Genomic DNA, 23,027 nt, shown 5'->3' with positions numbered 1-23,027 from the left:
ACATGGGGCACTAAGACAACCCAGAGATTAAACAGAGCAGGAACATGTTAACAACCCTAGGGTTAGAGGAACAGTAGGAGGAGATGGTATCACCAAGATCCTAGAAGCTGGAGCTTTCCAGAAGGCCCTACAGTCATGGCAGGAGCTGTTTGTTGAAGCTAAGCACATGAAAAGAGAGGCTGTCTGACTTCAACTGGAATCAGGGATGAGATGTAGACTACCAGACATGCTGCCAGAAACAGAGAAAGAAGAAGAAAAACCCTCTTGCCATTCTCCAATCTTCCATCAATAGCTCTGTGAACTAGAGGTCAAACGAGCTTGGGAATTGTAGTTCCCTGTGACAGACAGCTTAACAGAACAGGCTAATAGTATACCCACATACCAAGCTTCACCTCTTAATGTCAACATTCAGTCAGGCGGCTTCATTCGTTTTCACTAGGACCCTCAGTGTTACATCCAACCTCTTGTACATACTTCTTGCCTGCATTGCAAAATGTATCCAAGGCCTGTTATTTCTGCTCTGAAATAAATTCCTGCTGATTCTTCCTTCACCAGTTCCGTAGCCAATCACAGTAATCAAGGATTTAGTGCTTCTCATTGGTAGAGCTTCTGTCACATGCCCATCCCTGGAATCAAAGGTAGAGTTATCCCAACCAAATCTCATGGACAGAAAATGAGTAAAGGGTTGTTACCCAAAGTAAAACCAGGGTCTGTTATGAAAAGTAGAAAGAATGAATGTTGGAGGTGGAGACAAACAGGAGTCTGCTACACACTCCTTTCATTATGTGTCTCCTATAAAACAAACCAAAGAATCTCTATTTCTTAGTCTGTTTCAAGACCACATTACAGTGAAAAAAGCAGAAAGGACCTAAATGTCTATCAATGGAGAAATGGTTGAAATGAAATATAGTGATTTGGAATGTTCTCAAGCTTTACTATTTAATGCAAGGAGCAAAGTAAAGAACATACCACCATTTTTTGGAAGAAAAAGGGAGGAGGAGAGCATGCTTCTTGCAACTTGTGTTGTATTTAATATCTCTGGAAGAATACACAAGAGCCAGATAATTGGGAGAGAGCAGAGGAACTGGTAGATCAAAATTGGAAAAAAAAAAACTGACTTATCTCTATATCCCCCTTTTTTGTACCATTTGAACTTTGCTCCATGTTACTTTTCCAAATAAATTAATTAATTTAACAAAAAACATTAAATAAAACTTTTCTAAATAACACATAGATCAAAGAAGAAATTGCATGAGAAATTTCAAAATATTTTGAACTAACTGAAAATGAAAATACAACTTACCAAAACTTGTAAGATGCAGAAAAGGCAGTACTTAGAGGAAAACTGATAGCATTGAATGCATACATTAGAAAAGAATAAAGATCTAAAATCAATAATCTAGGCTTCCACATTGGAACATTAGGGGAAAAAGAGTGAATTAAATCCAAAGTAAGCAGAAGAAAATAAAAAATAAAAATTAGAGCAGAAATCAATGAAATTACAATGTTTATAGCAGCAATGTTCACAAGAGCCAAAATATGGAAAGAGCCCAGAGTCCATCAGCAGATGAATGGATAAAGAAGATATGGCATATATACACAATGGAGTATTACTCAGCCACAAAAAGGAATGAAATCTGGCCATTTACAATGACGTGGATAGAACTAGAGAGTATTATGCCAGCAAAATATGTCATTTAGTGAAAAACAAATACCATATGATGGAATTTAGGAAACAAAACAGATGAGCATAGAGGAAGGGAAGGAAAAATAAAACAACATAAAAACAGAGAGGGAGACAAACCATAAGAGACCCTTAACTATAGGAAACAAACTGAGGGTTGCTGGAGGAGAGATGAGGACGGGGTAATTGGGTGATGGGATTAAGGAGAGCACTTGAAGTAATAAGGACTGGATGTTATATGCAACTGATGAACCACTAATTCTACCTCTGAAACTAATAATGCAGAATATGTTAATTAAATTGAATTAAAATTTTTTAAAAAGAATACTTTAGTTGAAAGATACTCTAAAAAAAAGAAATCAATGAAATTAAAAACAGGAAATCAATAGAGAAAATAAAACTAAAAGCTGTTTCTTTGAAGAAATCAATAAAATCAATAACCCTCTAACCAGACTGACTAATTTAAAAGAAAGAAAGGATGCAACTTACTAATATCAGAAATGAATGAGGGAACCATCACCACAGATCTCATGCACATTGAAGGGTAATAAAATAGTACTACTTATAACCCTATGTCCACGAATTTGATAGCCTAGATGAAATGGGCCAATTCCTTGAAAGACACAACGTGCTAAAACTCATGCATGAAGAAATAAATTACCTGAATAGGCCTATATCTATTAAAGAAACTGAATTAATAGTTAATAACTTTTAGGGGTGCCTCGGTGGCTCAGTCAGTTGAGCGTCTGACTCTTGATCAGCTCAGGTCATGATCTCAGTGTTGTGAGATCAAGCCCCACATTGGGTTCTGTGCTCAGTGGGGAGTCTGTTTGTCTTGCTCTCCCTCTGCCCCTCCCCCTGCTCATGCTCTCTCTCTCTCTCTAAAATAAATACATATTTTTTTAAAAAAGTAATAACATTTAATTAATTAATAAACAGGAAGCACAGACCCAGATGGGTTCACTGGTTAATTTTACCAAACATTTAGGAAGAAATTATACCAACTCTTTACATATCTTCCAGAAACCAGAAGCAGAGGGAATACTTTCTAACTCATCTTGCAAGGCTAGCATTATCTAAATTCCAAAACCAGATAACATAAGAAAAGAAAACCACAGATCAATATCTCCCATCAACATAGATGCAAAAATCCTCAATGAAATGTTAGCAAATCAAATCCAACAATATATAAAAATAAGTATACACCACAATCAAGTGGGCTTTATTTCAGATATGCAAGAGTGGTTCAACATCAGAAAATCAATTAATGTAATCTATTACACCAAAAGATTAAAAAAGAAAAATCACATGATTGTATCAATAGATATAGAAAATCATCTGACAAAATTCAATACCTATTTATGGTAAAAACTCTCATAAAATTAGGAATAAAGAGGAAATTCTTCAACTTGATAAGGAATATTTACAAAAAAGCTACAGCTAACATCATATTCAATGGTGAGAAACTTGGGAGTGCTGCCTGGCTCAGTCAGCAGAGCATGCAACTCTTGATCTTAGTGTCATGAGTTCAAGCCTCATGAGTGTAGAGCTTACTTTTTTAAAAATAATGAGAAATTTGAAGCTTCCTCACTATTATAAGGAGTGGGGCAAAGATATCCCCCTCTCATAACTGCTTTTCAACATTGTACTAGAATTCTTAGCTAATGCAATAAGACAAGAAAAGGAAATAGAAGGTATACAGAATGGGAAGGAAGAACTATAACTTTCTTTGTTCACAGATGACACAATCATCAATGCAGAAAATCCAAAAGAACTGACAAAAAAAAAAAAACCCTCCTGGAACTAATAAGTAATTATAACAAGGTTGCAGGAAACAAAGTTAACATACAAAAGTCAATCATTTTCCTATCTATCAGTGATACACAAGTGGACTTTGAAATAAAAAACAAATTGCAATTTACATTAGCACCCTCCAAAATAAAATACTTAGGTATAAATCTAACAAAATATGCACACATCTATATGAGGAAAACTACGAAACTCATAAATAAAATCAAGGAAGAATTAAATAAATGGAGAAATATTCCATGTTCATAAAGAAACTCAATACTGTCAAGATGTCAGTTCTTCCTACATTTATCTATGTATTTAATGCAATCCCAATCAAAGCCCCAGCAGCTTATTTTGTGTATATTGACAAACTGATTCTAAAGTTTACATGTAAAAGCAACTCAGTATTGAAGGAGAAAACACAGTCAAATGACTGATACTATCTGATTTCATGACTTAGTATAAAGCTACAGTAATCAGGGACGCCTAGGTGGCTCAGATGGTTAAGCGTCTGCCTTTGCCTCAGGTCATGATCCCAGGGTCCTGGGATCGAGCCCTGCATCAGGCTCCCTAATTGGCAGGGAGCCTGATTCTCCCTCTCCCTCTGCTGTTCCCCCTGCTTGTGTGTGCGCACACTCTCTCTGTCAGATAAATAAATAAATAAATAATCTTTTTAAAAAAAGATACAGTAATCAAGGCACTGAAGTATTGGTAAAAGAATAGACAAATAAGTCAATGGAACAGAACTGATATCCCAGAAATAGACCCACCTAAATATAGTCAATTGGTCTTTGACAAAGGAGCAAAGGCAATACAATGGAGTAAAGGTAGTCTTTCCAACAAATGGTGCTGGACATGCACATACATAAAAATTAATTCAGACACAGACCTTACACCAGTCAAAAAAAAATAACTCAAAATTGATCACAGACCTAAATATATGGAATCAGACCAAAACTCCTAAAAGATGACATAAGAGAAAACCTAAATGACCTTGAGGATGGCCATCACATTGTAGATACAAAACCAAAGGCAAGATCCATGAGAGAAACAATTGAAAAGCCAAATTTCATTAAAATTAAAAACTTCTTCTCTGTGAAAGACAAGTCAGGAAAATGAAAGACAAGGTATAGACTAGGAGAAAATATTTGCAAAGACACATCTGAAAAACTACCGTTACCCACAATATATAAAGGACTCTTAAAACCCAATAATAAGAAAATTAACAATCCAATTTAAAAAAATGAGCCAAAGATCTTAGCGTACATCTTACCAAGGAAGATATACACATAGAAGTTAAGCGTATCAAGAGATGTTCAACATCACATGTCATTACGGAATTGAAAATTTCAAAAACAATGAGGTACTGCTGCACACCTGTTAGAATGACCAAAATCCAAAACACTGACAGCACCAGAAGGATGTAGAGCAATGGGAACTCTCATTTATTGCTGGTGGGAATTCAAGATGGTACATCTACTTTGGAAGACAGTTTGACAGTCTTCTACGAAACTAAATATACTCCTACCATAAGACCCACCAGTCATGCTCCTTGGCATCTACCCAAATAAACTGAAAATCCATGTCCACACAAAATGTGCACATGGAAGTTTCTAGCAGCTTTATTTATAATTGCCAAAACTTGGAAGCAACCAAGATGTCCTTCAGTGGGCAAATGGTTAGGTAAGCAATGGTACATCCAGACAATGGAATATTACTCAGTGCTAAAAAAGAAATGAGCGGGTAAGCCACGAAAAGACACAGAGGAAACTTCAATGACGTTTAAGTGAAAGAAGTGAAGTAAAAGAAGCCGGTCTAAAAGGCTACGTGCTGTATGATTCCAACGACATGATGTCCTGGAAAGGGCAAAACTATGGAAAATGTTTGCCAAAGGTTAAGGGAAGGGAGAAAGAAATGCATAGACAGAGCACAAAAGTTCTTTAGGGCAGGGAAACTATTCTGTACAATGCTATAATGGCGGATACACGGCATTATACATCTCTCCAATCCATAGAATATACAACACCAAGAGTGAACCCTCATATAAACTGTGGGCTCTGGGTGATAATGATGTGTCAGTTCTAACAAAGCACCACTCTGACACAGGGTGTAATACATGTGTAGGGACATGAGGTATATGGAAACTCTTAGTACTTTGCACTCAATTTTGCTGTGAACTTGAATGCTCTAAAAAATAAAATTTATTAATTTTTAAAAACCTAATAGGGACACAAAGAGAACACTTTTGGTAACACTAAGAGTCCGGAATGCCACTCTTTACTGTGATTCCCACCCACCCAGACCCTTGTGCAGAGGCCCAGGTCCAAAGGGGTCAGTCTGCTTTGGCCCAGGATGCAATGCCTGCAGAGCTGTTTCCTCACGTAGAATCAGGCCCTTGTTCTGATTTCCCACTCTGTAGCACACTTTCAGACTATTTCGCTTGTATCTAAGTCCATAAAATACAAGCATTAAGATAATGGGGCTACGTTAGTAAAATATAACAGATCCTTAAAAATGAGGTAATCTCTCAGAAATGGTCTTACAGCACGATTTTTTAAATTAAAGTTAACTTCAGTGCTCCAAAGCATCAAAGTTTATTTGGACTTTACAGCAACTGACTTGCCATCTTCTCTTGCATAGAACAAAAGGCCCAATAAAAGAACCTCATGTTATTTCAGTCACCATCATCATTGTCATTGTCATCAGCATCATCGTTATTCCTAACATTCTGGAGCACTTATTATGTGCCAGGTGCAGTTCAAGCACTTTGCATGTATTATTTCATTTAATTCTCCCCAAAGCTCTATGATCCAGCAGCTACTATTTTAAGCAACTTGCCTAAAGTTACACCCCTTGTGGGAAAGTAGATGAAGCTAGAATCAGAACCCAGTCAACCTAGTTCCAAAACCAATATTCTTAACCATGGAATGCTGCGGCCTTTAAATAAGTAAAGGATAGTTTATGGTTTACGAGCCCAGGACAGACTGAGAGCTGCAATGTCTGCCTTCCCAGGGCCTGGGGAAGGTCCTGCTGACAGCTCACCTGGGCTCCTTCAGTATGAGCAGCCCTTTACATTTCCACAAAAGTCCTCAAATATTTGGGAACACATAGGTTGAATCACTGCACATGACTCAAGCTCATTGATGCCTGTTGGAGGTGAGACCCGTGTGTGTCAGCTCAACAGAGAGAAGAAGGAAGACTCATCTGTTTATTTTGATAAATGTAAATGAATTCTATTCCTTGTCAAAATGTTATCAAGACCCCAATGAAATGAGCTCCGCTTTTTTTTTTTTTTCCTTTTTCAGGGTGAAGGGAGTGAAGGGGGAGCAAAATGAATGCTCAAGACAGATGGCTTTGATTTGAAATGAAAACAAACAACTTTAGAAAAAAAAAAGGCTTTCATTATTTTGGAGACCTTGGCATTTTTGCAGATACATTCATGAATTAATCATTAAAATTCTGAAATGTGGAATAAATCATGTGGTTTTCAATGCCAGCCCACGATAAAGGGGGCCTCAAACACTTATTAAGACACAGCACTCTAAGCTGCTATTGCCTAGAATGACTTTTCTCCAGGAATAAAGTGGATGAGGTGTGTGTGTGTGTGTGTGTGTGTGTGTGTGCAGGCGTGCGTGCACACATGTGTCTAAGTCAGCCCCGAGGTCCCAGCCTGGAACTGTGTGCAAGCCAGCTCCAACCGTGTCACCACGTATTAGCACTATTTAATACCTGCTAATGGAATGGCTCTGTCTGCCGTCGACAGCAGGATCAAAAGAGGGCCATGCAGCTTTTAAATTATTAGCACTAATTAGGCAAATCAAAGAGGAGGAGGGCAACGAGACCAGAGAATGCGTTAGAAGGAAAGCAAGGGGATCACTACCTACCTCTCACTGTCAAGATCCAGCTACCAAACAGCCAATTAGTGCCAAAGACCCTTCCGGAGCAGTGAGAGAATGAACAGGCCTGCCCCCGTAGAAGCAGGATGGCTTCATTACAGTGACTCCCTAATTAAAATGTAAAGGTTGCTGATCATTGCATAATTAAGTAAGGTGGCAGGCGGTGGGAACCAGCTATCCTGGAGTTTCTAGGCCTCATGTTTTTAAAGCCACCTCCATGGCCTTGCCTGTGGCCCTCCCACAAGGCAGGCCTGGAGCTGTCCAGAGTTCTGACAAACATTCTGACTTCTAAAGCCCAGAGAAGGCTAGAGTGCTTCAAGGGGGCTTTTGTCCTAACCACCCCGTTACCCCATCGACCAGTCCTGAGAATCACTGATTTTCTTTAGAAACCATTTTCAAACTAATTAGTCAGGAGGAAGAGGATGGGGCGGTGGAGAGTGGAAAAACCACCAAGCCTAATTAACTCCCAGCCACTGCAATCTAAAACTCTGAACAAGATTGTCTCCTGTTGATGTAACCTTTATCCCTCTTCTCTTTCACATGCCAGGAGGAAATTCTGTGTCCTTAAGAGCTTGATTGGGAGCTAATCCTGGGTTTGACAGAGAACCAAAGGTTGCTGAGTACAATACCATATCTATTCACAGTATGTGCCCATGTGAGGGGGTGACAGGGCGATGGACAAGATATACAGTCCCGGGCCAGGAGAGAAGCATCATTTAATACCAAGGTTGAGTGTGATGAGGTCCTGGGGAAGTCATGTCAGAAAAGCCTTATCTTCTCAGAACTTTTAATCCTGCCCCCTCAGGCTTTTTTATTTACTCTTTTGTTCTCTGTATCCTCTCCTATTCCCCTCCCCCTTTATTCTCCTTTCTTTGCTATTTTCTCTCTCATAGCTCTGTTCCCTCTTCTCTTTCTTCCTCCAGCTTTTTTCCTTCTCTGTCTTTAAGGCCCCCTTCCTCCATGCCCTTTCTCCTGCGACATATTACCACTATAACCAGAACAAACACAAAGTTTTCATTTACTCACTCCTTGATTTTGATCTGTAGACTCCTTAACTTAGCTCATTTTTATTAGAATGAGCGTTGGCCCTGCCAGAAACCTTGAGCAAAGTCTGGAATGATGTTTGAGAGGAGATTTGGATCCTCAGGAGCCATGACAGAAAGTAGGGCCATGAGCTAGTGTGGGCCTGGCTACATGAATAAATAGATTCAATCATGTAATGATTCAGAGCAATAGAATTATATTTATACTAAAAAAAAAAGAAATAAGCATTATATTCTATTTCTGAGAAATAAAACATCACAGTCCATATAACAGTCCAAGGTAGATTCAGGTCAAGGATTGAGCTCTTCTCCTTAGTTATTCAAAGACACAGCTAAGAGTGGCCCTGACATTTTCAACAGTGGCTTCTAAGACATCCAAAAAAAGAAACAAGTGGAGACTGTGAGTGAGAGATTTGGGGCCAGACATGGAAATGGCACACACTGTATCCACTTGTGCTCCATTGGCTAGAATTCAGTCATATGACGACGTGTAACTACAAGGATGCTGGAAATCCTTAAACCATGTGCCATAAAGAAGAGAAAACTGACTGATAGTGTGACCATTTAGCAATCTCTGCTAAATGAGAGATGGGACAAGTGGTAAGGTTAGAGTCATAGGCAGAGAAGTAAAGACTGAACCCAGAGCCGTGTCCACACAACAGCAGACAAGAAGTCTTGCCACAGAACTTGTCCTGAGAAAGAGGGACAGGGTTAAACAGCCAGAAGGCCACTTCTGCCCAACCAAGATGCCCTTAGGGTAATAAAATTCAGTTTTAGAATCAGATAGACATGGAATTAAGTCCAGCTCCAACTCCTTCAATGTATGTGACCTTGAACAAGATATTTCCATGAGCCTCAGTTTTATCACCTAAAAAAAATGAGAGAGAAATAACGCTTATTTTTAATGGTGTTCCTCAAGATTATACAACATAAAAAATGCAAAATTCTTAGCAGGATCTCTGGCATGCAGTAAGTACTCAATTGATGGTAACATTGACACTCTTACCATGCTCACCACTGCTGCCATATTACTGTTCCTACAATTTCTTCTATCATGGATGCTCCCTTCTCATTTCCCCCACTTAATCCAAGTCCCATCTTCTCCATGAAGTCTTCCCCTTCTATGTAGTTTCCAATGACCTGCCTAAAACCCATGCCACTTTATTAAAGTTTATCAGTATGAATACAAGCTCAATGAGGTCCAGACCATTATCTATCTTGTTTATTTGCTGTATCCCAGATCCTAGTACAGTGTCTGGCATATGATAGATTCTTAACTATTATTATTATTATTATTATTAAATGAATATTCAATGAACATGAGATATACTCATGTCAAAGAGCCTAATGCCTGCTCTTTATTGGCACAGAATCATATTGCTTTGAGGTTATTCTCTAATTTTCCGTGTCAGTTAGTCTTGTCTCCCTGATGAAATTGAATTCACGGTAGCCAGAGTGATCTTTTTAAAATGTAAATTGGATCCATTCTTTCCTCTGCTTGACCCCCTCCAATGACTTCTCATCACCCTCAGAATAAAACCCAAACTCCTCACTGCAGCCTAAAAGACCCTGCAAGACCTGGCCTTCTCATCCCTTCTCTCTGTTTATTTCACTTTCCTTCCCCATCACTACCCTTGAGCCCCACAGGCCTTTAATACACCAAGAATGTGCCTACCTCATAGACTTTATGCTAATCATCCCCTATTCCTGAGATACTTGCCCCAAGTGTATTCTCACAGCTGGGTCCTTTCGTCATTCAGAACTCAGCTCCAACATTACCCTTTCAGAGAGGTCTTCCCTTGGCAACACTATATAAATTAATTCTCCTTCCATCAGTCATTCACTGTCTTGAGTTGGATTCTCCAGGAAAGAGCCTTGTTTGTAGAAAGTTCACAGGACCAGCACTTTGCGGGGGGCGGGGGGAATGCAGGAGAAGGGGGTGTAAAGAAAACAACAGTGAGCAGAGGGAAGGGTTAAGCTGACATAGATTCACAACAAAAATCTGAATTGATCCCACTGGGAGCCCTGAGTGGAGGTGGCCTTTTAGAGATGCCCTCCTCTGAGCCAAGGGGGCTGGGCCTTGAGCCCCTGCACTGGCCAGTGTCTGGGTGCAGGCCGCTCATGTGAAGGGGACATTGCCTTAGGAAAGGCGACCCTCTCACGGAGGGCAGCTTTCAGAGAGTGATTCAACTCATAGCTGTCTGCCACCAACAGTCCCAGTAACAGGGAAAATGAGTGCCAGTATCCTCAAGGGGGATATTTTGCTGGGCCATCATGGCATGAGCTATACTCTGCCCTTGTGCTACTGAGATCTACTCTTTGCTCCATTCTGTGAATAACTCTTTGGAGATCCATGAGCTCTTTTTCTGGACAAACTTACAAGAAGAAAATTAGTGGAATAAATCTAGCCCCTTCATGATCTCCCTCTCCTCCTACCCATTCTGGATTCCCCATCCCTCAAAACGAGCGTGCTGGCTCATGGCTTACCTGGTGAGGGGCCTGAACTATGTCACCACGGCCTTCTTGGGCCATGGCTGATGCATTTACCCATTTGCTGACAAATCGGGCAAGAAAGGCCGCCATAGATCATCCGGGTAGCAAATACATTCTTCCCTGCTCCCATTGTGCAGCAGCAGCCTACTTCTTGATGATAAGGCAATCACCAGGGGCCTGAAGCGACCAGGTGTTGCTGTAGCTTGAGGTATATGTGACTCCTGCTGTGACTCCTGTTGGCAGAACCACCCCCACCCCCGCACCCTGCCCTGGAACCATGGAGCCCAGACGTGCCAGATGTTTATTCCTGAAAGGAATGATCTGGGTAGCATGCCACTCACCCCAGTCCACTCTCTGTCCTACAAAACCCTGCTTTATTTTCCCACATGGCACACTTCTTACGTTCTGTGATTATCTCATCCGTATTTCTTGTGTTATTTGTCTCTCGTTTCAGAATAAAGGGCTTATTCAATTCCATATCCCAGGGCCTAATATAGTGCCTGTCTCAGAGGAGATGCTCACTCAATATTTGCTGAGTGAATGAATGGTTGAAAAGACTGGACTGAACAACATAGTCGGAGAGTCCTCAAGGGCATGTTCTGCTCCCTACTGTTCTCAGTGCAGAGCAGTGACTCAGAGAATACTTGATTGACCTGCCTATCCCCTCTCACAGGTCACTTATGACTCTCCAAATGTGAGAGGCCTCCCTACCACAATCGTGGGCTATTTTTAGTCAGTTTCTTCCTCTCTGGTCTATTATGGTAGTAAGAAGAGGCTGGCTACCTGGGGCTTGCAGGAGCTCTAAAGAAAACCAATCTTCCTCTCTCCAGAAAACCCTAGGAGGTGTCCTCTATACCAGGCTCCAGGGTAACAACCATCCAGTCTGTGCTAGCTGAGAGCTATGTGATTACATTTTTTAGTTTTCTGGCTGGAGGTACCCGTGGAAGTGATTATTGAGGTATACACAGAAGCTGGAGTCTCTCCTCCCTCCCACAGACACACAGACACGAGTTTCTCCCTCTCCTTCTATGGTTCCATCTTCTCTCATTAGATGACATTCTGGGGCCTTAGAAGATTTCCCTGATGCAGACTCTAAGGGGCCTCTTCCAACTAATTAGATTGTGAGCTGGAAGGCTGACTGTGGACTGTGTTAATAATCTTCTATTCAGGGCTTAACATGCTCATCTACTTTGACTATGGGAGAGGAAATTCTTTTCTTCTTAGAGAGAGCAAGGAAGAGCACATAAGGAAACAGGTTTTCTCCTTGAGACTCTGTAAGCACGAAGGACAGATGTAATGATGCTCTTCCCATGGAGGTTTTAGAGGGGTCTGCGTGTGGCTTGGAAAGATAACTCTAAATCACTGGTTGTAACCTTCCTCGATTATGAGTCACTGTCATGATTCCCTTGAGAGGGAAGGAAGGAGGGAGGATCATTCTTTTTATAGGTGAGAAGTCTTGGAAAGACAAGCTAGTGCAATGGATCTGGAATCAAAGTGGCCACAGCCCTTACTAGCTGTGTGACCTGTCTTGCCAATATACGCAGCAGGGGTTTGGAACATCCTGGGTTTGAATCCTAACTCTACTATTTACAGTTCTGTGGCCTTGAATAAGTTCCCTCTTCCATAAATCTCAGTGCTCTCGTCTATAAAATGGGATGATAATAATACTGTCTGGGTGCGTTCAGAGTGTTCAGTTAGAAAATAAATGCGAAGTGTTAAGCACAGAGCCAGGAATATAATAAATGCTCAAAAATTGGCATTGTATTGTTTCAATGAGATGATGTACATGGTGATTTGAACAGTACCTGGCATGGTATGTGTCTTAGTCAGCTCAAGCCACCATAACAAAATATCATATGTTGGACAGAAATTTATTTCTCACAGTTCTGGAGGCTGGAAAGTCCAGAACAGGTTCCAGCAGGATTTAATTCCTAGTGAGAGCTCTCTTTCTGGCTTGCAAACGACTGCCTTCTTGCTATATGCTTGCGTGGTGAAAAGAGAAAGATTGAGCTCTCTGATGTCTCTTCTTATAAGGACATTAACCTGTAAGGGTCAGAGACCCACGTTCATGACTTCAGTTAACCTTAATTACCTCCTAAGACCCTTGTCCAGATACAGTCACAACAGGGGTTAGGGTTTCAACATATAAACACGGGGGGAAGGGGAGGACACAATTCAGTCCATAGCAGTATGTACTCAATAAACATTAGTTACTGTAAAAATAATTTGTATTATTATTGCCCAAGGAGTTGGCCTGGTGCTCAGATCAAAGTGACATCTTTAAGTCTATCATTTCAATAGTCTCTCCACAAAATTTTGTGAATCGCTAACTTCCAGCAAACACCCTTACTGTTCAGAACCATGCTTGTGCTCTTCAGCTGAGTCTGACTCTATTGGATCTGTGTCCAAATCCCCTCAGATCCACAAGTCATTCTGACCCCAACCCCACTTTGGGTATTTTTCTGCCTCTGATGGCCCCCACCTGCACCTTCTCTCTGAAGGCCTGTCCCTGGGCTACTGGAGATGTTTTGTCGGCTCAGGCAGACAGCTGTGAGTTTCTGGGAACTCACTCCTCCTGTAGTCAAGACAACTGTGAGATATAACTTATATTCCAGGGCTCCCCTATGGCGTCAGGCTGAAGCCACCCTCCATGAGACTTTGTCTAGAATTTTACTCTTTCTTGGCCATTTCTCCCTCCCAGACCTATCTTCCCAAACCCTTACCCGTTCTTGGGTGGCCTTCCTTGACAAACCCCTTGTACAGGGGTCCTCATCTCAGAGTCTGTCCTGGGAAACCCCACCAAAACATCAGCTCAACCCTCAGGCCCTCTGTGACACTGTCCCTGGCCCTCTAAGATAAAAAATGATACAAAGAAAGGACAAGTACCTTGTCCAACATCACACAGCTAGTGAGTAGCCCAGACACGTATTGACATTGTCTTCATGTACTCCTTGCCTGCATGTGAACTCCTTAGGGCAGAAGTTCCCTTTGGCATCCCAGCAGGTTTCTTAGAAGGTAGTATCCATCAGAGGCTTGGGAAATACTGAATGAATGAATGAATGAATGAATGGCCTGAACAGCTGTTCAGCAGCTGCCTGGATCTTCCAGATAAGGCAGGTCAATTATTCACCTGCCCAAGTGTCGCATCTCACAAAATTCTCTGTTGGTCTCAAAGATGGCCATAACAGATGACATTCATCCTCACAGCAAAACCTTCAGAGGATTTCAAATCAACTCAATCATAACCACTAGCTGCTATTCTCAGAGCTCCACATTACCAGTTCATCCACAAATCCATGCTCCAAGCTGACAGGTAGGAAGTAATCATCAGCAGCAATGATAATGATATCCACTGCTTATTGCTTGCTTGCTATGTACTAAATACACCTTACTACAGTCCCATGGAGTGTATTCTATCACTGTCCCCATTTTAAAAAGAGGAAACTGAGGGCCAGAGAGCTTAGATTATTTTCCTGATGTCATACAGTGGGTAAGAAAAAGAGCTGGGACTTGGACCTAGTTTCATCTGGCTCCAGGGCTCATTCTGTTAACCCAAAGTCTTTATTTTTTTTTAACATTTTATTTATTTATTTGACAGAAAGAGAGAGAGCACAAGCAGGGGGAGGGGCAAGGGAAGAAGGAGAAGCAGACTCCACTCTGAGCAGGGAACCTGACATGGGGCTCAATCCCACGACGCTGAGATCATGACCTGAGTGAGTCGAAGGCAGATGCCCAACCGACTGAGCCACCCAGGCACCCCAGCCCAAAGTCTTTAAATTGAGGCCACAGACCTAAAAAGCCACCAGCCATGTTTTGTTTGATGTGGAAAGCAGTTTTCTTTAATTTTTGCCTAATTGGCAACATTTTAAAATGTCTATTTCACCAAATAAAATCTGGATTTTTAGCTTCTCTTGAAAATAATCAGATCTGGTAACTGAGAACCCACTTTCCAGCATAGACACAGTTGATGGAGCTGAATAAAGGCTGCTCCCTATTAATGGGGCATTATTTATCAAAGGGAAACCCAGAAACAACATAAACCATCCATAGTGGATTGATTAAGTAAATTGTGTCATGCCACTCAGTAGGAATACCACGCAGCCTCTAAAAAGTGAAAAATGACTCATTTGTAATGTTAGTCTTTTACCATTATTTGAAAGATAATACTGAGAAAAACATGCAAATGTCCATCAATAGTGACTGGTTAAATAAATTGTGGCATGTTTCTATTCAGCAATGGATTACCGTAGAGTGGCAAAAAAGAAATGAAAAAGTTCTCTGTATACTTGATATAAAGAGTTCTCCCAGACACATTGTTCAGTTGAAAAAACAAGGTGAGGAACATTTATATTGTGCAACCTTTTGCAGAAAAATAAAAACACGTAAGCCTATCTCCATATATAATCATAAAGGAAGACCCAAGAAACGAACCACAGTTATTGGTGAGAGGAGTAGTCAGACAGGGCACAGGAATGAAAGAAAGCTTTTCACTGTAAACTTTTTTGTATTCTTTTTAACCACGTGAATGTATTCCTTGGTAAAAAAAAAAAATTAAATATTTAAAATTTCGAATGTTATAGAAATATATTTAACTACAGAGGAAAATGCTTATGATACATTGTTAAAGGGAAAAGGCAGTTTATGTAACAATTTTTGACCTTGAGCGAGTCACATTTCTCTGAACCTCCATTTTCTTATCTATAAAATGACAAAAGTGATTACCCGCCTCACAAGGTTGTATTAAGGATAAGATGAGATCAGAGTAAGAAACACCTAGGTTAATAAAATGCAGAGTTAATAGTTAATAATCACAGCTACTAATGACCCCATAAAAACAAGAGTAGGCTTACGTACTGTTAAACACGGTTATCTGTAGGTTGTGGGATGCGAGTGGTTTCATTTTCTTCTTTGTTCTTTTTGAGATTTTCCAATTTTTCAATGAAGAATATACTTTCCTTTGTAACCATCTCAAAAGAACAATGGAAATATTATTTATAAAGGGATAGAAAACAATATTCAAAGTATCTTTCAAAGCCCTCCCCATCCCTGCCCCAAGTTTACTAGCAGGTGCCGAGAGGTCTGTGCAGGCAGGTCAATGGAGTATAGATGGCACTCACCAGGGAAATGACTGAGCTGTGGGGTCACAGGCCATCAAAAGGATCAACTAGAAGTTTCATCTGGTGGGAACACCCACAGCTGAGGCTGCAGAGCCCTCCAGGTGGGGATGCTGCACTGACTCACTGAGTCAGTCCTCAAGATAGACCTTCAGACCCCAAACCTACAAAAATCATAACTGCGGACCCTTAGCCGAGACCTGAATGCTGACCTGGTGCTACTCTAAGGCTTTAGGTACATTGATGCAGTTAATCTTCATGACAACCCTGACATATTACCCCTTTTACAGGTTAAGAAACTGAAGTACAGAGTAGGTAACTAACTTGCCCAAGACTGAACAGCAAGCAAGGAACAGAACTGGGATTTGAACTCCATTAATGTAATTCTAGAGCATGAGTTCACAATCTCTAGACCCTGCTTTGAACAAGGGTCACTGGTGGTCAGGCTTTATGATGAAAATGATTTTGTTTTTGGTAAGAATCAAACATCACTGAAAAGATAGATACATAGATGATTGATAGATAGATAGATAGATAGATAGATAGATAGATAGATAGATAGACAGATAGATAAATAGACAGACATCAATCTGGTGAACAAAGCAAGGTATAAATCCAGATACCATAATTGTGGTTAAATCCAAGTGCCATAGAATGTATGGAAACTGGTTGCTTTGTGAGTGTCACCAACTGGGAATATGAAAGCAGTTTGAGGTGTCTGGGTGGCTCAGTCATTAAGCGTCTGCCTTCAGCTCAGGGCGTGATCCCAGGGTTCTGGGATCGAGCCCCACATCAGGCTTCCTGCTCCGCTGGGAGCCTGCTTCTTCCTCTCCCACTCCCCCTGCTTGTGTTCCCTCTCTCGCTGGCTGTCTCTCTGTCTGTCAAATGGATAAATAAAATCTTTTTTTAAAAAAATGAAAGCAGTTTGAATTTCAGGACTGGAACCAGACATTGCCATCAAAGCCCCTCTCAAAATGCTGCAAATACTTATCCCATCCAGTGACCAGATGCTCATAGCACCTTGGGGCAGCCCATGCTAACTTTGGACATCTCCGACTGTGAAAACCTATTATCTTAGGGTCTCCCACGGAGACTGCTTTCTAAAGAAACCCTCATTTGGGGCACATAAGTCTTGGTCTGTTTGTTGAAACAAGGGTACTGTTGGTTTGTGTTGATTCCAGATGTCCTGCCCGGCACAGGTCACAGTCTGAATAGAATATGGTCCCAGGTCTCTACTCTCTCCCACTGCAGATGGCCTTGAAGATGGCGGTTTGGCAGCCCTGGCTGTTGCTCGGGGCTCTGTCCCAGGTCCCTTCGTTACCTCTCCTGCGTCTCCCATCTCACTTTGAGGGCATTCTCTCAGTGTGAGCTTGTCAGCAGCTGTTGCGGCCACTGGGCTGGTCTTGCACTTCATTTTTTAGCCTGTTAAGTTTAATGCCCCGTGCTTGGTGGAGTAGAGGGAACGGCTTCTCCTTGTGGCTGTAACGGTGGTTTTCATGTTGTCTCAGAGATGCTACCCGGATCCATACATTTCATATTTATTTACTGCATGCTGTGGATTCCTGCATCCGCTAGCATGGCTTAGTTAAACCGGGGGAACTGTCAAAGCAGAGAAGCTCTTTCTGATCATTGACTTCCTGAGTAACTTTTGTGGCAAAATTTTCCCCAGGTCCCCCCATCTACCCTGGGAATCGAGTAATCAAGGTGTCATCTTTGACTCTCCTTTGCTCCCCACACCCTCACCATCAACTGTCTACCATCCAGTCCTATTGATTTATCCTCCAAAATGGATCTCAAACTTATGTATGTGCCTCCATCTGTACCACCACCCCCTAGCTACCACCAGCTCCTCCCTGGACTGCTGCAAACAGCATCCTAACTGGTCCCCTGCCTCTACTCCTGCTCCTACCCAATCCATTAAACAAATTGCAACCTGAGGAGCTTTTCGAATTACAAACAGATCATGTAATATCTCTCCCCTGCTTAAGCTCTTCAGTAGCTCCCCGCATGCTTAACGTCAAGTCCAAGTTTCTTACAACAGTCAACAAAGTCCTGCATGATCTGCCCTGCACAGCTATCTGACCTCCACGGCCATCATTTGCCCTTTGTGCGTTATAGTTCAGCCATGTTCTCTGTTACGGTTTTCCCAGAAGCATCCCTGGGACAAGAGTTTTGGTTCAAGTAGGTAATTGGAGAGAAGATCCCAGGAGGGATGGTGAGGGGGAGGGAAAGTGGAAGGGCACATTAATGAGTGGATTACCTCTGTGAACAAACAGGGCTCAGCTCTGCTGGGGACCCTCTGTGTGGCTATGCCTCAGAGTCATGGCAGCGCAGAGGGGGGAAGGTGGAGCGTTTATCCACCAAGTCCCAGCCCTCACTGCTGAGCATCATTCCAGGGACATAATTTCCCAGTGCTGTGTCAGGTGCCCATCCAGGGCTGAAGAATACTCATAGACAGGAAGACACAGGACGCCATGACTGCCTGGAGAGACGGAGGCGATCTGGTTGAAATACCATCATCTGGTACTTCAGGACTAGTCAGTGTGTGGTTCTCAAACCAGCTACCATCCACAAACTGTAACCAGTCTGTGATGAGATGAGAAGCTTGGGCCAGAATGCCAATCAACTACATCATGAAAACACACTACTGGATTCTACTGACATTTTATTCATAGCGAGACTTTCTCAATGAGAAGAAGCCCATTACTGCACACCCTGGTGTGAGCTCCTTACCACGTCTCTGCCGCAGAGTCACAGCCGGGCACTCTGAACAGCCCTGTATATTATCCTCCANGAGGAGTAAATGAGATAACATAGAGGATGTAAATGAGGAATATAATATGAAGGAATAAATGAGACAGTCCAACGTGGGGGACTTAGTAGATACCTTTCACATGTTGTGCTTTCAAAACAAAAGGCTACCACGGGAGGTGATGGATGTGTTAATTAACGTGATCCTGGTAATCANTGTTATATGCAACTAATGAATCATGGAAATTTGCATCGGAAACCAGGGATGTACTGTATGGTGACTAACATAATATAATAAAAAATATTATTATAAAAAAAAGAAATTAATCCTGACCTAAAAATAATGCATATCATACAAATAAATAAAATAAATTGCGGATAATAAAAAAAGAAAAAGAGCACTGGCTTAGCCATCAGACACGTATAGCTTCAAACCCCAGCCCTGCCCCTGACCAGCGGAGAACTTGGGTGGCTGAGTTCCTCCCTGTGAGCCTCAATTTTCTCACCAGGGCCGTTGTAGGGATTAAAGTAGATCACTGGTATACGGCACGGTTTTTCAACCTGGACACGACTGACATTCTGAGCTGGGTAATTGTCAGGGGCAGGACTGGGGGTGCTGTCCTGTATTCCGTAGGTGTTTAGCAGCATCTCTGGTCCCTGCCCACCAGATGACAGCAGCAACCCTCCCAACATCATGCAACAACCAAAAAACATTGCCAGGCATTGTCAAATGTCCCCTGGGAGGAAGGGGGACACAAAATCCCTGTTGGTTGATAGCCATTGGTATGGAGTCTTTAATACAGTGCCTGGCAAGTTTATTGCACCATATACCTCAGTTTTCTTACCTGTAAAATGGGCATAAGAATGGTGCCTGATTCCTAGATTGGTGTGAGGAGTAAATGAGATAACATAGAGGATGTAAATGAGGAATATAATATGAAGGAATAAATGAGACAGTCCAACGTGGGGGACTTAGTAGATACCTTTCACATGTTGTGCTTTCAAAACAAAAGGCTACCACGGGAGGTGATGGATGTGTTAATTAACGTGATCCTGGTAATCATGTCATAATGTATACATGTATTAAATTGCCACATTGTATTCCTTTTAAAAATCCCATTGTATAACCTAAAAATGTACAATTTTTATTTGTCCATCATACCTTAATAAGCCTGGGGAAACAAGAAAGAAAACATGCTGTTTTCCGTAAAGAAAAATGAACAAATAAAACAAATAGCTATTTTTATCATTAACGCTCAATGATTGGTGCTCACTTCGGCAGCACATATACTAAAAATTGGAACGATACAGAGAAGATTAGCATGGTCCCTGCGCAAGGATGACACGCAAACTCGTGAAGCGTTCCATATTTTTTAAACGCAAATAATGAATCATGGAACATTACATCGAAAACTAAGGATGTCACTGTGTCTTAAACAGAGTAGGTGGCCTGACATAGTTTACCTTTTGCCTGGAGCCCTAAGGCTGTGACTGAGAGCCCCAGATGCTGTATGGCCCTGTATCACAGAGCGACCCTCCACCATTCCTACTGTGATTTTTATAACGTTCTTATTGCTCCTTTCTCTGTCACTATCCTCTTCCATCCACCTGCAGCAAGATTCTGCCTGGTCTTAATGAACCACCATGTTCAATAAGCATACGTAATGGAGCAACGGCTTGACCGGAATTCTTGCTCACCTCTCTGGCTCTCCACNAACTCAATGATTGGTGCTCGCTTCAGCAGCACATATACTAAAAATTGGAACGATACAGAGAAGATTAGCATGGTCCCTGCGCAAGGATGACACGCAAACTCGTGAAGCGTTCCATATTTTTTAAACGCAAATAATGAATCATGGAACATTACATCGAAAACTAAGGATGTCACTGTGTCTTAAACAGAGTAGGTGGCCTGACATAGTTTACCTTTTGCCTGGAGCCCTAAGGCTGTGACTGAGAGCCCCAGATGCTGTATGGCCCTGTATCACAGAGCGACCCTCCACCATTCCTACTGTGATTTTTATAACGTTCTTATTGCTCCTTTCTCTGTCACTATCCTCTTCCATCCACCTGCAGCAAGATTCTGCCTGGTCTTAATGAACCACCATGTTCAATAAGCATACGTAATGGAGCAACGGCTTGACCGGAATTCTTGCTCACCTCTCTGGCTCTCCACATGTGCCCTAGATATGCTCCTCCATCCATGAACTCCAGGCTGTGGGTACTATAAGGACGCCCATTTTACAGATGAAGAATTGAGTCTCAGGTTAAGCAACTTGCCTAAAGTCACAGTAGTGGAGCCAGAACTCAAACCCAGACTGACCAGTTCCCAAGATCTAATTCTTGTCCACTCCCACCACTGGGAAGAGTGTAGCCCTAGCTGGAATGATCAGAAAGCTGCTGGGCTCTATCCAAATCTAGATGGTTATGAGTTTAAAATCAATTGTGTCCAGGAGGACACGTATTGCAATGAGCACTGGGTGTTCTATGCAAATAACGAATCATGGAACACTACAGAAAAAACTAATGTTGTATGATTAATGTAACATAATTAAAAAATAAAATTAAAATAAAATTAAAAAATAAAAAATAAATAAAAACGATTGTGTCCGGATATTTCTTGACAGGTATTTCTTGAGCCCCTAGTGCTGTCAGAAATATGAGAAAGTACATCAAGTCCCTGAGAAGCTCACAGTCTCCCTGGGAACATGGGCAGGAATCAGCCAAGGGACATTACCAGTCAGCCCATACGGAAGGTGCTGTAAGGGTTCAGAACGAATGGTTCAGTGGAACTGAGCCACCTCAACTCAAAGTTCTGCTTTCCCCCGTGGACCTGCATTCATCACTGAATCAGAGCACCCAAAAGAGGGATGGGAGGTATGAGTTCCCTGTGACTGAGGCTGTTCTAGCAGGAACAAGGGTCAGCGGCGCCATGCTGTGCAGGGACAGGATACGTGGCTCCAAATATTCTTGCATCCACTCAATAAATGGTGATGGAACACTTACAGCACAACAGGCACAGTGCTAGGCACATGGAACAGAACAGACAAGGCCTCAGGGAGCCTGAATCCTAGTGGCGGAGACAGTCAACAAGCACATAAGCCAGAAAATTGGAGACAGCGAGAAGCAAATGGGAAAGGAGCTACTTCAGATGTGGGGGAAGAGGTCAGGGACAGGATTTCCAAAGAGGTGACATAGGAATTAGGACAGAAAAGGATGAGGAGGATGTAAGAAGAGTGTCCACGCACATGGAAGAGTATGTGAGAAGGCGCTGAGGTCCCCCAAGACCCAGATGGATGAAAGCTCTCTTCCAGCTGGCAGACTTTGCAGGTAGATTTCCCACAGGAAAGAAGCACTACAAAGGGGGCTTGATAGCGAGTAGGCAGCTGTCTCCTCTGTGGCTTTGGTGTTAAGAGCTGAGGAGGAAAGACGGAAGGAACAGAAGCTCCAGACAACCCGCTACGACTAATGAGCCTGAATATTTGATAATACATACTGATATAATAACTGATAATAAGAATGATAAAAATAAGAAAGACACCAGGTAGGCAGGGGGCAATGCTGCTCCTGGCAAAAGTATGTGGTCTTTTTCAGCTTCAAGAAAGGACAAGGAGAGAGCAGCGTTCTTCATTCTTTCTCCTTCCTGTGACATGCCTGAGAAGTCCAGGGATTGGTCCCACTGCCTACAGCCAGTCTGTCCCTCACCTGAGAGGGCATTCCTTTTGGTCCCAAGTCCCTACGAGGACCCCAGGTATCATGGTGTTCACAGGCTTCCCCATCACTGGAGACATATGCTCCATCAAGCCCTCATGGCAGGTGGATAGTGGGTCTGTGTCATCCCTTGACTGTGAACCCCTTGAGGGCAGAACTAGGTCTTAACCATCCTTCTGCTCCCTGCGCCTCCCGTGGGGTCTGGTGCTTAGCACACGCCCTGTGAGTATCAGCTGGAAAGAGGAAGAGAGAGATGGAAGAATGGATGGATAGAGAAACAGGTCAATCATCCACCTTCAGTCAGGGCAAGCTGCTTACAGCTATTCAGTAAATAATGGATTGACATCGACAAGCAAATGGTAGACCTCAATAAAATCTTCATTGTTCCTGGTGGTAGTTGGGCTAGACTTTGAATAACAGTTTCTATAAAATACTGATACAGGGTACCTCCGAACACCTCCTCTGACATTCATATCAAATAAAAGGACATTGTAGTACAGTGCAAAAAGCATAAGGACCACAGTCAGGGCCCAGGTTCTGCCAC

At 42.1% G+C, this 23,027-nt stretch overlaps 2 non-coding genes across 2 annotated transcripts; both read left to right on the top strand.

Moving 5' to 3' along the window:
• Positions 1 to 20,038: 20,038 nt before the first annotated feature.
• LOC117795347 lies at positions 20,039 to 20,146 on the top strand. The gene has a single exon (XR_004619315.1). It is a non-coding gene; the product is annotated as a U6 spliceosomal RNA (small nuclear RNA).
• Positions 20,147 to 20,500: 354 nt separating this feature from the next.
• LOC117795349 lies at positions 20,501 to 20,608 on the top strand. The gene has a single exon (XR_004619318.1). It is a non-coding gene; the product is annotated as a U6 spliceosomal RNA (small nuclear RNA).
• Positions 20,609 to 23,027: the final 2,419 nt, after the last annotated feature.

Source organism: Ailuropoda melanoleuca, chromosome 12 (assembly GCF_002007445.2).
Source record: "Ailuropoda melanoleuca isolate Jingjing chromosome 12, ASM200744v2, whole genome shotgun sequence".
Taxonomy (NCBI): domain Eukaryota; kingdom Metazoa; phylum Chordata; class Mammalia; order Carnivora; family Ursidae; genus Ailuropoda; species Ailuropoda melanoleuca.
This window is presented reverse-complemented; position numbering and strand designations above follow the sequence as displayed.